This window comes from Pungitius pungitius, chromosome 8 (assembly GCF_949316345.1).
Source record: "Pungitius pungitius chromosome 8, fPunPun2.1, whole genome shotgun sequence".
Classification (NCBI taxonomy): Eukaryota; Metazoa; Chordata; class Actinopteri; order Perciformes; family Gasterosteidae; genus Pungitius; species Pungitius pungitius.
The window spans coordinates 9,807,838-9,822,762 of record NC_084907.1 but is presented as its reverse complement, the minus strand read 5'-3'; the positions used below and the strand labels follow the sequence as shown (position 1 = coordinate 9,822,762).

Here is a 14,925-nt window from a genome sequence, read left to right as displayed (position 1 = left end):
GTAGCTGAGTGGCCATTGCAGTCACTTTTAAGTGACAATTTGACAAATGACAACCGGACACTCAGACTTTATAATAGCAACAACCGACAACGATTATGTTTGTTGCCTTATTATAATATTCATGAAATGAGTTGACCGTTAAATCGTCATCACCTTCGTTGTGGCCCAGCCAGGCCCACACACACTATCCTCATGCACCCGCCCTGATTAACACTCCCTCCCTGTTCATGTAGCTACCTGCTTGCTCACCGTTTCAATGACACTCTCCTGCTCACTCTGTCCCTCCTTGACTTCACTGTCACACTGACACCTGCTGCACCTTCTCCTCTGCTGCCTGCGAGCCGCAAGCAGCGCTATCGCTATGGCTAGTCACCTCTCCTCCTCCATGTGCTACGTTCACATCCCGAATTATGGGCAATTTTGATTGACAGCTCCAGTCCCGATTTCCAATCACAGCCTGCTAAGTCAATGCGCGCGAAAAACTCCTGGTTGTTGTGAAGTTGTGACGCATCAGACCAGTGTGCGTGCGGGTGCCGGGTGAGAGCTGTCCTATCTGTTGAAATGAGCAGTGAGGCTGGCGCTGCAAAGAAAAAATAGATTGTGCCAGCCCGGCCGCCGACCGCTAGCACCCCCCGCCAGCCCGCGAAAGTGTCCCTGATTTGGGGTTGGGAGGGTTGGCAACCCTATGTTTCTGCAAAATGTCGTCAGGTACTGTAGTAGTTTTGGAAACTGAAGCTACAGCACTAAACATGTCGGTTATTTTTTAAACATGTTGAGGCATCAACCTCTAGATTTTTTTTTTTTGGCCCGCAATTTCTCCGCACCCCCCTTGCTCTTAAGTTTTTGTTTCTCCATCCTAATCCAAACATTTCTTTCTGGCTCTGAGCCACTGAATGCGTCTAACTGACACACGGAGAGGGAGGGGTGGAGCCTGCTAAGAGACGATTGGGCCAGCCCAGTGTCAGTATGGAAAATGAACCAATGGGCCGCTGTCCCTGCTTTATGGGCCGGTCGAAAGCAAAAAAAATAAAAAATTGTATACGCCTATTGACCGGCCCCCAAGTGCGTCGGCCCACCGGGCATTTGCCCGGTATGCCCGATTACCAGTCCAGCCCTGACTGACATTATCAGGGCTGTTGGAATTCCACTGATATTGTCCATTATTAAGATTCAAGGGCTATTAACTCCAAATGGATTTTTTTCTCTACCCCTGCTGATTGTGCCAGTAATTATCCTGCTTATCTCCGATCCCCCCCCCTCTCCCCCTGCCCATCAAGCCTACATTAAAACAGGTAAGTGGCCCCACCCGCTCTTCCCATCTGGAGGCACCAACGCTCCCCAGAGAGCCCGACCCAGACACCGTGACTGCTGAAGTCAGGCATCAGCACCGCCGGAGTCCCTGCGGGGAACCAGCCGTGCAGCCTGGTCTGTCTGTCCCAGTTCATCTGGCACACCGAAGGATGAAGTCAGAATCAGACAGGCATGCCGCTCTCGTTTGTGCTGGTTGTTTTAGGGCAGGGCTTCTATAGTTATACTAGAACACAGAACCACGAGATTGAACAAAAAAGCAAAAGAGAGTTTTATCCATGCTTGTGCATTTACCCCCTTGGATTGGCTATATACAAAAAAGATGACGCTGGTACCTAGACCATGAACAACTACGGAAAGACTCATTTGACCCCCACTGACCGTGCATGCTAAAAGAAATAAACCCATTTTCCAGTGACTTTCTGGGCCTTCACAAAAGCCTCCTCTAGAGTAGTAATGCTGACTCTATCAACATGAAACTTGTTTGTGTGTTATATTGATTAATTTCTTCACTAGTAACATAGAAAACCATTGGTATTAATTCCAGAGTAATCACCCCTTTTGTTATGGTTTGCCATTGTCCGAGTTAGAGGCCAAAAAACTGCCTCAGAGTGGAACAGGACAACACAACAGGCACAGACATACCCAGCCACGAGCTTACCTTGTATTTTAGGTATGAACTTATGAATGCCATCTCAAAGCACAAATGACAAATTCAAATTTGAATATGAAGGGATTTTAAAAGTGAGCAGCGGCCACTTCCTTTGCAGATGTGGCCCCAGGTCAGCTGTGAGGGTCTCAGAGCACAACAAAGCATTCTCCCTCTAACCAGCTCCATATCTCCACATCTATTGGACGCTTCGGAGGGTCATCAGTCATGAGATGAAGTTGACTGACCCCTCTGGTCTCACCCCTCCCGCTGGGCAGACGGACAGGGATCTTCTTTGACTGAATGAAGTCAAAGCATATGATTGAGTCTGGACCATGAACAAATGGGGCTCATATTAACTTTCCTAATTTTAGTGAGAAATAAGCCCATGAGGTTTCCTGCATCATACAAAAATGTTGTTACTTTTTGGTGTATTGGGAATCTTTTCTTTTATCCACTATACACGTTGTATCCCTCACGTTCTTCGGCCAATTTATAATTCATGGATTAGAATGAATAATACACCACGACTCCAACGTTTTTATGCTACATTTTGGATGAGACATAAGACCCATAAGAATGAAAAGTTCCAACCTGTGAATTTTAAACATGTTTTTATTTTAACAGTCTTGTCTTTTGGCCTTTTAATCATCCACAGAATAATAATAATAATGGTGTAAAAAGGCGAAATTGCTTTTTCAATAAACTTGGGGGAGTTTCTGCACTTATTTCTGTCCACTTGCCCCATTATATCTGCGAAAATAAAACTGTGTTGGTCGCAAAACAAAATTCATATTGGTTATCATTAAGTAGGATCCGTCACATTGAATTTAAGTCTACGTGTGTTACTATTGTGAGCACCATTTGGCCCAATGAAATGTGGGAGATTTGGATATATAACCTGATTGTGACTGAGTCAAAGGACCTACGCAACTGCACTTACCATCTGATTCCAGTCACTGTAAAATTAGCTGAGTGTGAGGCATCTCTTCATGCCAGTTCTTCACAGATGAAGATGTCCGACACCAGACTACACGCTGTTCTTCTCAACACCTGCTGCCTATCTGAATGCAATACAGGGAAACCCCTTCCCCCATCAAAGTGAGGACTACCGCCATGTCACGAGCAGGAGGATACGTGCTTTAATTCATTACAATGAGCATTGAATGGGAAAATATTTACAATTATCCACTGATCTCTGTGGACGGAGGGGGTGTCCATGCACACCTGAGCACGCTCCCGCCAGCGGGCTGAGAGAAAAATGGTGTTCCCCTTACACCCCCCCACCACTCCCTATGGGCAGGCCCGTCCCTGGTCAAACATATTCATGTAAACCTCGGGCAAACACTGACCTTGAATATTCGCGGCTCTTGGGTCCATTGGAAAGAGCGACTTGGCCGACGTACCATGAGCAAAAGAAATTACTGCAAATAAACGGCTGAGCAATAAAAACGTAATTCAAAACTATACTTATACATGTGGAAAGCAGCACGTGCAGTGTTTCTTTGCAAAGGAAGAAGACATTTTGTTTATCTCAATCTGATGTTGTCTTTGAAAGGATTCAGGGGAAAAAAACACTAAAACCAGAGGCTTGAAGCTTAATTTGTTTTACATCTAGTCCAAAATGTAATTTTGAAAGTTGTATTAGAAATTTTTGCATGTATGTCTGCTTATGATATGGCAGAACAACATTTCGTTCAAAGGTAAATACCGTTAAATTACCCCCAATTATACCATTAATTTTCATGTATCAAGTTTCCAACTTTGAATTTTCACAGAATAGTGGAACCGCAGAGCCTTGGCTCCATCCCGCTGCGCCTCCTCCAAAAGGCACAACCGGAGTCAAACTCCGTGCACGCGTCCGCCTGCAACGGATCGTGATCGTGATGCTTCTGCTGAAACCCAGTAGCCTGACACGCTCCCGGCATGCCCACGGATGGTCAACACGAGACTACGGCTGTTTCGTGGACGTGTGAACTGTTTAAAATAAGGTAGTCCGCTCGGCCGTGGAACCGCATGATTGAACCCCGCGTGGAAACGATTCCTTTAGGGCAACGGATGCACCCTCTTCCCGCAGGATGGAGATGCAGGTCCTGAGAGGACTTGTGAGGACCAGACTCCTGAACGACGCTATGAGGGGGAGTCCACGTCCAATGCATGTCCGACTTGTGCAGTGGGTTACATTGCAAACGAAGCTTGGCGTAACGGCGTGTAACGTCAACCCGGACGACACTTGTGCTATTGCGTCAAAAAAAGGCACTAATAAGCGGGCGAGCCGCTCACACCGAAACTACGGGGGACAAAACGTCCAGCATCCCGCGTCCTCCCCTCCGCTCATCCGCTGCCGATAGACGGCCACAACAAAACGATGCAAGGCGAGGTGAAATATGAAAGTGTTCGGTGGCAGGTGCGGGGTTTGTTTACCTGGCGATGATGCGGATGGTTTCCTCCCCGGAGCAGCTGCGGATGCGGAGCCGCGGGTGGTGCGCAGGGGGCCGCGTGACGCTGAAGGCGTCGCTGGAACCGGGTTTCAGAAGACAGAAGCGACCCGGACGCGTTTCACTCAGCTTTGTCTCGCTCTCTCTCTCTCTCTCTCTCTCTCTCTCTCTCTTTAATGCCTTTCTCTTCTCCACATCCTTGCTTTCTTTCGACCACCTTCTGGTCTGCTTTTAGCAGTGTCAAGCATGCAAAAGTACAGCAACGGTACTTCCGGTTTTCCAGTGACAAAGTAAATGTATTTTGGGGATAAGGGAATCTGCCCTTCTACCACTAGCTAAATAAAATAATACATATAATATTAATTACCCACTATGTCTATGTTTGCCAATTATGGTTATTGTAAAATAATCCCGTAAGCCCTACCCGGTAATTTGGGGCCGGGTTTTGATCCTGGTAATACTAATACTGTATACTTCCACTAGGAATGTATTACTTAGATTTTGAAGGTCAAACTGAGTGACTTCCGGTCTTTTTCTTGCTTCCTACGGCCAGCTTGATGCAGCATGTTCGCCGTTGGACGGCGTCTGTTCGCGTGTCCTTTTGTTGTGGGCTCCTCGGCTGCAGAGGGGCCCCTGCTCCCTGGGGACCAGCGCGGGCACACAGGCCCCTTCATTAAACCCTGTGATGAGATGGGGTGGCATCACACAGACCTCGGGCTCTGATTTACTTTGCATTTTATTATGCGTCACTTTACTAATAAAATATTACAGTAAACATTATATTTTAACCAGTGTTTACAATGACGATGGCGGTCTAACAGCTTTTAGGGCCGTTAGTATCCTCTTACCGACTGATAAAGACTGTTTTAAACTGATACTTTTAACAAAATACACTTTTGAGAAGAAATTACATTGTTTTGAATGTAAAGTTTCATTTTGCAGGAGTATTGAGGGGATTTGCCCATTGTTTGTGTGTTTTTTGATTTGTGTGTAGAGTTCTGAGAGTATGAGGCATGCTTTAAGAAAATGTGTGTAAACAATCGAGAAAAACTGTAAAGGTGATAATGGAGAAAAACACACGTTTGACAACGTTTTGACAGTTGATGCCTCCTTCATGTTGCAAGATGAAGAAAGAGACATGACGCATCAACAATGAACTTGGGGACATTAAAGTCAAAGTCTGAAAGCTGGGAAATCCTTTCTGTGGGAGTGACAGCATGATAGTGGAATCTGTGGAGTAATGTATTACTGATAAGCATCCAACTCTGTGATTTCATATTTCAGCTTCAGCTTCAGGGTCATTAGAACTCAGCAGGCACTGCACACTGTGATAATTCACACTATATTTGGCCTGTTAAATAATGGTCAGAAACAGAATGCAACTTCTGAAATCCTCTTTCTGCCTTGATGTCCGACCAACAGGCGTTTAAAACAGGCCCTCTGAACTGCCAACGTCAAGCCAATTTCAAAAGAGAACCATCTCCACAAATTATTTATTAACAATTACAAGCACATGTAATTATTGGCCTTCTAAAGCAAAAAGTACATACCCTACAAAAAAAGGACGAGCGGATCTAATATTGGAAGCAACTGCAATGTGCCTGCCTAAAGCTTTGATAGGCACGTTAATAATGACAACATCGGTTCAAATACGGACTTCGACATGAAATCCAACATTCACACGAGGAACAATATATCAAGCATGAAAGAATAATCCCAGCGAGATTTGGATGAACTATGGAATCTAAACTCACCTACAGGTCTTACTAAATAATCTTTGTACCTGATGGCAACAGCTGATCCAGGACCTGCTGCTCCCCTCTCACCAGATAGTGGGTCACATGACTCCAGTTGTTTGAGATGGTCTAGGAAAAGTCAACTTTCGGTCCCCTGAAGTGACACTTTATCACACTATGTCTATATATCACTTATCATATGGACAGTATAGTGTTACTGTATATTTAAAACAAACCGCTGCAACTCTAACTTCTTTTAAATTAAAGACTTTTCTTTTTCACTTGCTGCTTTGATTGCATTTATTGCATTTTTCCTCTATTTCACAATTTTATTTTCTCTTGGAATATAAATGACTGAAGCTGTACTTAAATGCCCTTTTATGATTTTCCTCTTCTGCACTTTATTTAGGTCTTTCAAATTGCCTTTTTGCCAAAATGTGCTGTAGAAAAAAACTCACCTTAACTTTTCACTCTGCTTTTTCTCCATTTTACTCCTCTTTAAAGCTAATATCATTTTGATCTTGTTTTGTAAAGACATTGAGAATTCTAAGCATTTGTAGCATTTATTTATAGAATTTAATTAAATAAAAAAAAGAGAACATAAGTAATATCTTGGAAAAAGTTTCTCCAGACACTCTCCACTGAATCATTGTGTGACAGGAGACAGAGATGCAGGTGAAGTGTGCTTCATTCTATAGCTTCATCCAACAGTATAACCCTACTGGATCACATTTACTGCACCATAAGACTGTGATGCTTTAAGGGGAAAATGCCTAAGGTTTATGGAGATCTTTTGGAATACAACATGGAATAATAATGCTTTGTGCAGGTTTATTATCTGTGGATGTTTTTCCAAACTTGAATATAGAACTTGTGTGTCTATAGTGAAGTGTAGTGAGAGAGACTGCTCTGCTGCTGAAGGCGTCTCATGTGCCTTTGACCGCAGATAAGTTGGAATTCATTGAGATGTCAAACATTTTTATTCATGGTGCTTTACAATTTGCGTCTCGTTAACCAATGGATTGATGATGCGGCTTGTGGATGTGAGTCAGTTGAAGGCTTCTGGATCTGCATGGCCTGTGCTTTGATCACAAGTCTGTTGGCCCTATAGTGAAGTAATGCTCAGGAATGTTCTGCATTCCATGGTTGAGTAAACTACGCAATTCTTGAAGGGACATATTGAATTTTGTATTTAATGTCCACCTTCCAGAAGGTATAATATTACATATAATCATTAAGCTGTACCCTTGTCCGTGATTCATTTATGTGAAGAAAGTTGTGCTTCAAGAGATTTTTATTTTTACCTGCATTACAGTAATACCGACCGGTAGATCAATTGGGTACACTATGTATACAGTACCAATTTTACAATTACATTACATGTTTTTTAGCTGACGCTTTTATCCAAAGCGACTTACATTGCATTATAACCCATGCATTACATTTTTGCCTGGGGAGCAATTAGGGGTTAGGCGTCTTGCTCAGGGACACTTCGACATGGCACATGGGGCAGCCGGGATTTGAACCACCAACCTTGCGGCCCACAGCGCACTGCACTACTCCATGCGCCACCATCACCATCAATTAAGGGAATATTTCACACACAAAATGACACAGTTACTCTCGTACCTTTAATTCTTGAAGAAACCTTTGTTTTTTCTCTGCACAAAAAACAATGCAAATATTTAGAGAATTGAAATATATGTAAACTGTATAAAGTTCCGTTCTTGCATAGGGGAGCTACTGGCATGAATCTAAAATGGTTTTGGCTCAGATGCATGGGGATAGTAGTGAGCATAAATTACATTTGGATTAAACCGCATGGATTATCGATCCTTTTAACTTTGATTCATTAAGAGGTTTGATGGTGAATAATTCCCTAAGCCGTACCAGTTAGCCAGCATTGACAGAGGACCTGGAGCTGGACCCCTAATTCGAAAGCTGGCATTACTTAACAATCATCATAACATGTATCCTTTTTCTATGGCATGGTAAAGTCACTGTTTTGCCCAAACAATCTTTTTACATAATGTTTCCAGCCATCTATTCAGACTCATCCCCATCATTCGCACATTGTATTGATCAGCCCAGTCCGACCTCGCTCATGTTTTACAGTATATGTCATCCTGGGTGGTGAATGACAGGCAGGCCCGACTCTGGAATCCCCTCGAGGCTGCGTCCATCTGTTGCTCGGAGCTGCAAGATCAATACCAGCCACGGTTAATGACGGCTAAAAGCTTGCCAAGAAACCTGAGAGGCTCTTTTAGCCCACGGCCAGCGCTGTCCTCCCCGGTGGGTGATCAGTCCTCACCCTGGTCAGCCGTAGACCAAGCCAAAGAGGGTTGGTGGTGGGACATCGGTGTCTCCTATTGAAGACGTTTCTGCCAGCGCGATGAGCACGGAGGAGAACAGGGTCAGTGGCTTCACACACGCTGTGTACACAAGGTCGTAGATAGAAGAGAGCTGAGAGAAGACGTTTGCAAGAATGTACTATGCCAACTTTTTATTGTCTCATCCCAATGACCTTGGTTAGAAAATTGAACAATTAAAAAGTTAAATGTACAACTTTTAAAATGTCTATTAATAAAACTATTCCTGATCCATAAAGTCTGCTAGAGTCAAATATAATATGATCTTAAATGTGGTCCAAAAAGGTCAAAGTTATAAGTAATCATTTTATTTTTGGAATGGGAGTCTTTGAGGGTTTGTAAAAGTGGTTCAATATCCTGGCACCATTAAAAAATCTTTTTGCAGCCATTAACGCTGTCACACATACGTCCACATCATAGTTTATTTTTCATCTTCACTGGGTGTTCACATCATAGTCTATTCATCTCCACTGCATGTTCACTAACTCTCCTGTCATTTCAGATCCTCCCACCTCGTCACCTGATTTCCTGCACCTGGTTCTCCTCACCCTCACCTGTGGTGCCTTCCCTCGTCAGTCACTCACTATTTAAGCCAGTCACATTCTGTTGCTCACTGCCAGATTGTCTTGTGTGTTCTACCAAGTTTTCCAGCGTTTCCCGAAGCCATCCTGTTTTTCTCGATTCCGACCTCGTCTGTTCCTCGACCCCGATTTACCTGCCTGCCCCGTTTTGGATTTGTCTGCCTGTCTGTGTGCCCTCCTGATTCTGACCCTGCCTGTCCTCGTCTACGGATTACCTGCCTGCCCCTCTGGACTTGTTTGCCTCCTGACGGATCTCCCGGTTTTGACCCTGCCTGAACCTTGATTAAAACCCTCCTGTCTTGTCCATCGTGTACGAGTCGTGCATTTGGGTTCTCCCGTACTCCGGTATCAGTAACCGTGACAGTACAATCTGGCCAAACATGAACCCAGCCGACCAAGAACGTACCGAGCCCGAAACCCCGAATCCAAGCAACATGTTGCAGCGCCATGAGCAGCAGCTCCACTTCATGGCTGAGGGCATGCAGTCTATGTCGGCCCGCCATGAGAGCAGCATGGAGTCCCTCCGCGACCACCTGCGGAACCTCGCCGTGGTGACGCGTACTCCGGACGTCACCCCCGCTGCTGCCCAAGCACCCACCTCCGCTCCAATGTCCGACGCACGTCTTCCTCCACCCGAGCGTTGTTCCGGCGCTCCCGGTTCCTGTCGACCGTTCCTGGTACAGTGTTCGCTCGCCTTCGAGCTCCAGCCGTCCGCGTTTCCCACCGAGAGGTCCCGGGTAGCGTACATTGTTTCCTTGCTCACAGGGAGAGCAAGGGATTGGGGAACGGCCGAATGGGCTAAACAGACTTCTATCTGTTCCTCCGTCGCGTCGTTTTCCGAGGCGATGCAGAGGGTTTTTGACCATGCCACTCCCGGACGAGAGGCGGCCCGGGGACTGTTTGGTCTGCAGCAGGGAATACGATCCGTTTCTGACTATTCCATTGACTTTCACACCATGGCAGCGGAGAGTGACTGGAACCAAGCCTCGCTTCGCGATGCCTTCTACCACGGATTATCCAGCCGCGTAAAGGACGAATTGGCAGCTCGGGATCTCCCTGCTGGTTTAGACGAGCTGGTCGCCCTCGCCATTCGGATCGACGGCCGTCTGCGGGAGCGGAGAAGAGAGAGGGTCGCTTGCGCAGCTTCAGGATCACCGCCGCGCCAGTGGCCGGAACCGCGACGGGCACCAACCGAGGGTGGACCTTCTGAGTCTATCGCGGGGCCAGAGGCAATGCAGCTGGGACGGGCTCGACTCGCTCCGGCTGAAAGGCACCGCCGCCTGCAGGCCAACCAATGCATGTACTGCGGTCAAAGCGGTCATTATGTGAACGCTTGTCCAGTAAAAGACAGGGCTCACCAGTCAACCAGAGGGCGCTGGTGAGCCGGGAAGTTAGATTAGAAATGCCCTCTCGACCCCGAATCCATGCCCAGTTGTTTTTCCAGGATAAGAGCTACACTGTTCCGGTTCTGATTGACTCGGGTGCAGACGCCAATCTCCTCGACCAAGACCTGGCCTTCAAGATGGGGATTGAGCAAATCGCTTTGGAAAGACCCATCCGGGCCACGGCGTTGGACGGTCGGCTACTCTGCAGGGTGACTCATCAAACCACCCCGCTGCGCTTGGAGATGTCAGGTAACCACAGTGAAGCACTCACCTTTCATGTACTTCATGCACCTCAACAACCAGTCATTTTGGGGTTTCCATGGCTTAGGAGGCATAATCCGCACATTACTGGGACTATATTTGGGTGGAGTCCTCACTGTCACGCGGTTTGTTTAAAGCCGGCGTCTGCCATTAGCCGCTCCGTGTCTCCTGAGTCCCCAGATCTCACGGGCGTACCCGAGGATTACCACGATGTAAAGGAGGTGTTCAACAAGGCTCGGGCCACCTCACTACCGCCTCACCGCCCGTACGATTGTGCTATAGACCTCCTTCCGGGCACCTCGCCCCCAAGGGGGCGACTATTCTCTCTGTCGGCCCCTGAGACTAGGACTATGGAGAAGTACATCAGCGACTCCTTGGCTGCCGGTCTCATTAGACCGTCGTCATCCCCGGCCGGCGCGGGGTTCTTTTTTGTGAGCAAGAAGGACGGATCCCTGCGACCTTGTATTGATTACCGGGGACTCAATAACATCACCATCAAAAACAGGTATCCACTTCCACTCATCTCATCTGCTTTTGAGTTGCTACAAGGGGCAACTGTATTTTCCAAACTGGATCTACGCAACGCGTATCATTTGGTCAGGATCAGAGAGGGGGATGAGTGGAAGACGGCCTTCAACACTCCCAGTGGACATTATGAATATTTGGTCATGCCATTTGGCCTCACTAATGCCCCAGCTGTTTTCCAGGGGCTGGTAAACGACGTTCTCTGCGATCTGCTCAATGTCTGTGTTTTTGTCTATCTGGACGATATTTTGATTTTTTCCAAGTCTACACAGGAGCATGTGAATCATGTACGGCAAGTCCTCAAGAGACTCCTTGAGAATCACCTCTTCGTTAAGGCAGAGAAATGCAGTTTCCACACCTCGGAAGTATCTTTTCTGGGCTTCGTCATCAAAGCCGGCAATATTCAGATGGACCCTGCGAAGACCAGGGCGGTGGCAGACTGGCCCCAACCCTCCACCCGCAAAGAACTGCAGCGTTTTTTGGGCTTCGCCAATTTCTATCGGCGGTTCATTCGGAAATACAGTGCTGTGGCTGCTCCTCTCACCGCTCTAACCTCCCCACAAGTGCCCTTTCAGTGGACCTCGGTAGCGGCCAGGGCATTCGGGGAATTGAAAACACGTTTTACCTCTGCCCCTATCCTTGTTTTCCCAGACCCTGCTCGCCAGTTTGTGGTGGAGGTGGATGCGTCGGACACCGGTGTAGGAGCAGTTCTCTCGCAGCGGTCGTCTACAGATCAGAAGGTTCATCCATGCGCCTTCTTCTCCCGGAAACTGTCTGCCACGGAGAGGAACTATGACATCGGGGATCGGGAGTTATTGGCGGTAAAGCTTGCACTGGAGGAGTGGAGACACTGGCTGGAGGGAGCTGACCAGCCGTTTATGGTATGGACTGACCACAAAAACTTAGAGTACATTCGCTCTGCCAAGCGGTTGAACTCCAGACAGGCAAGGTGGGCTCTATTTTTTAACCGTTTCGAGTTTACTCTAACTTACCGGCCGGGCACGAAGAATGCCAAACCTGATGCCCTGTCCCGTCAGTACCAGTCCAGGAGCTGCGTTCAGAGTCCGGAGAACATTCTCCCCCCTGAATGTGTTGTTGGGGCAGTGGCCTGGGAGGTGGAAGAGGAAGTAAAACAGTCTCATACAGCGCAACCGGCACCGAGTGCCTGCCCCGATAACCTTCTGTTTGTCCCAGCGAATCTGCGCTCAAAGGTCCTGCAGTGGGGTCACTCTTCCCGCCTGGCTTGTCACCCGGGAGTGATCCGCACGCTAGCTCTGCTGAAACAACGGTTTTGGTGGCCCACCATGGAGAAGGACGCTAGAGAATTCGTCAGTGCCTGCATTATCTGCGCTCAGCATAAGCCCTCTCACAAGGCTCCATCCGGCCTTCTTCACCCCCTGCCCATCCCTCATCGTCCCTGGTCCCACATTGCCTTGGATTTTGTAACCGGCCTACCCCCATCTGACGGTAACACAGTTATTCTAACGGTAATTGATCGCTTCTCCAAGTCTGCTCAACTCATCCCTCTACCTAAGCTGCCTTCTGCTAAAGAGACAGCAGAATTGCTATTACAGAAGGTGTTCCGCCTGCATGGTCTGCCCGTCGATGTGGTCTCCGATCGGGGGCCACAATTCACTTCTCATTTTTGGTCTGAGTTTTGCAGGCTACTGGGGGCCACAGTCAGCTTATCGTCTGGATTTCACCCACAGTCCAACGGTCAGGCAGAGCGGATGAACCAGGAGATGGAGACTTCTCTACGCTGCATCTCTTCCCGCAACCCCCGCTCTTGGTCCCAGCAACTCCTATGGGTCGAGTATGCCCACAACACACTCCCCAGTTCGGCTACCGGGCTCTCACCTTTCCAATGTTCAAGAGGATACCAACCTCCGCTGTTTCCGGAGCAGGAACTGGAGGCAAGCGTCCCTTCTGTCCAGGCGTTCATTCAGCGGTGTCGGCGCACCTGGAAGCAAGCCCGCTCCACGCTCCTGCGTACCTCGGACCGGTATCAACGGTCGGCTAATAGACGTCGCACCCCGGCACCCTGCTACGTCCCGGGACAACGTGTCTGGTTGTCCGCCCGGGACCTTCCACTCAGAGTGGAGTCCAAGAAGTTGGCGGCTCGATTTGTGGGTCCCTTTCCAGTCTCCAGGGTCGTCAACCCTGCAGCAGTCAGACTCCAGTTGCCGCGGGCCATGAAGGTCCACCCCACCTTTCATGTCTCCAGGCTAAAACCTGTCCTGGAGAGTCCACTTCAACCCTCCTCCAGACCCCCTCCGCCCCCCCAGCTCATTGACGGGGGCCCAACTTACACGGTCCGGCGCCTACTCAAGTCTCGTCGACGGGGTAGGGGGCTGCAGTATCTGGTGGATTGGGAGGGATACGGCCCAGAGGAGCGCTTGTGGGTCCCGTCACGCCACATACTAGACCCTTCCCTGATCAGGGACTTCCACAGAGCACACCCGGACCAGCCCAGGGGGACGTCGAGAGCCGTCCCTAGAGGGGGGAGTTCTGTCACACATACGTCCACATCATAGTTTATTTTTCATCTTCACTGGGTGTTCACATCATAGTCTATTCATCTCCACTGCATGTTCACTAACTCTCCTGTCATTTCAGATCCTCCCACCTCGTCACCTGATTTCCTGCACCTGGTTCTCCTCACCCTCACCTGTGGTGCCTTCCCTCGTCAGTCACTCACTATTTAAGCCAGTCACATTCTGTTGCTCACTGCCAGATTGTCTTGTGTGTTCTACCAAGTTTTCCAGCGTTTCCCGAAGCCATCCTGTTTTTCTCGATTCCGACCTCGTCTGTTCCTCGACCCCGATTTACCTGCCTGCCCCGTTTTGGATTTGTCTGCCTGTCTGTGTGCCCTCCTGATTCTGACCCTGCCTGTCCTCGTCTACGGATTACCTGCCTGCCCCTCTGGACTTGTTTGCCTCCTGACGGATCTCCCGGTTTTGACCCTGCCTGAACCTTGATTAAAACCCTCCTGTCTTGTCCATCGTGTACGAGTCGTGCATTTGGGTTCTCCCGTACTCCGGTATCAGTAACCGTGACAAACGCAAAGCTTTCCAAGGAGTAAAACTGCATTACCGCATTTAGCTGTGGGGGGAAAATAACCTGCTGTACCGACACCATCCAATTCCAAGGTGATTGGGGAGTATTTATCCTTTTCTTTATATGCACGGTGAGTGCACAAACCGGGAGGTATTCAAACCTTTGCAGAGGACACAGCCTCAGAAGTATGCAGCACTCAATCACATGATCCCATCACAAGGATAAAAAGTGTCTCCAAACAAACACATTAAATGTATTTACTTCCTCCTATGACATTAGCAAAGCCTACATATATTTAAAAAAAAATACAAAGTATTTATTTGGTAATTGGTAAGTATTTTATAGGGCACTCGATAACAGAATGCCTAAAATGTCTGCTTCACTTTTGGAAAAGTAGAATCAGTTAAGTATATATAAAAGCATAAAACAGAGCTGTGACATATTCAGAATGGTTCAGGATAGTTGGTGAATTCACACTGACCAAATACGCCACTATTCCATCTCAACCCCTGAACTAAATCTCTTTGTCCAAACTCCTTGAACGCACTTGAAGAAGCCTAAAAAAAGGAGACCAGTGCTGCTTTCGCAGAAGTGTTATGGCTGCACATAGTGCTCC

General features: G+C 47.8%; 2 protein-coding genes across 3 annotated transcripts in view; both read right to left on the bottom strand.

Moving 5' to 3' along the window:
* The window catches only part of cntn2 (contactin 2), a 34,739-nt gene extending 29,953 nt beyond the window's left edge, over nucleotides 1–4,786 (bottom strand). The window contains exon 1 of the mRNA XM_037490049.2: nucleotides 4,382–4,786. The gene's annotated coding sequence lies outside the window, so the exon portion shown is untranslated. The remainder of the gene's footprint in view (nucleotides 1–4,381) is intronic.
* LOC119229561 (acidic mammalian chitinase-like) overlaps nucleotides 1–14,925 on the bottom strand; it is a 90,009-nt gene that overhangs the window by 55,856 nt on the left and 19,228 nt on the right. Inside the window, exon 1 of one of the 2 annotated variants that reach the window (XM_062563827.1) lies at nucleotides 14,791–14,794. The exons of the other annotated variant lie outside the window; for it this stretch is intronic. The gene's annotated coding sequence lies outside the window, so the exon portion shown is untranslated. Of the gene's footprint in view, nucleotides 1–14,790; nucleotides 14,795–14,925 lie in introns of those variants that run through there. 2 annotated transcript variants of the gene reach the window in all.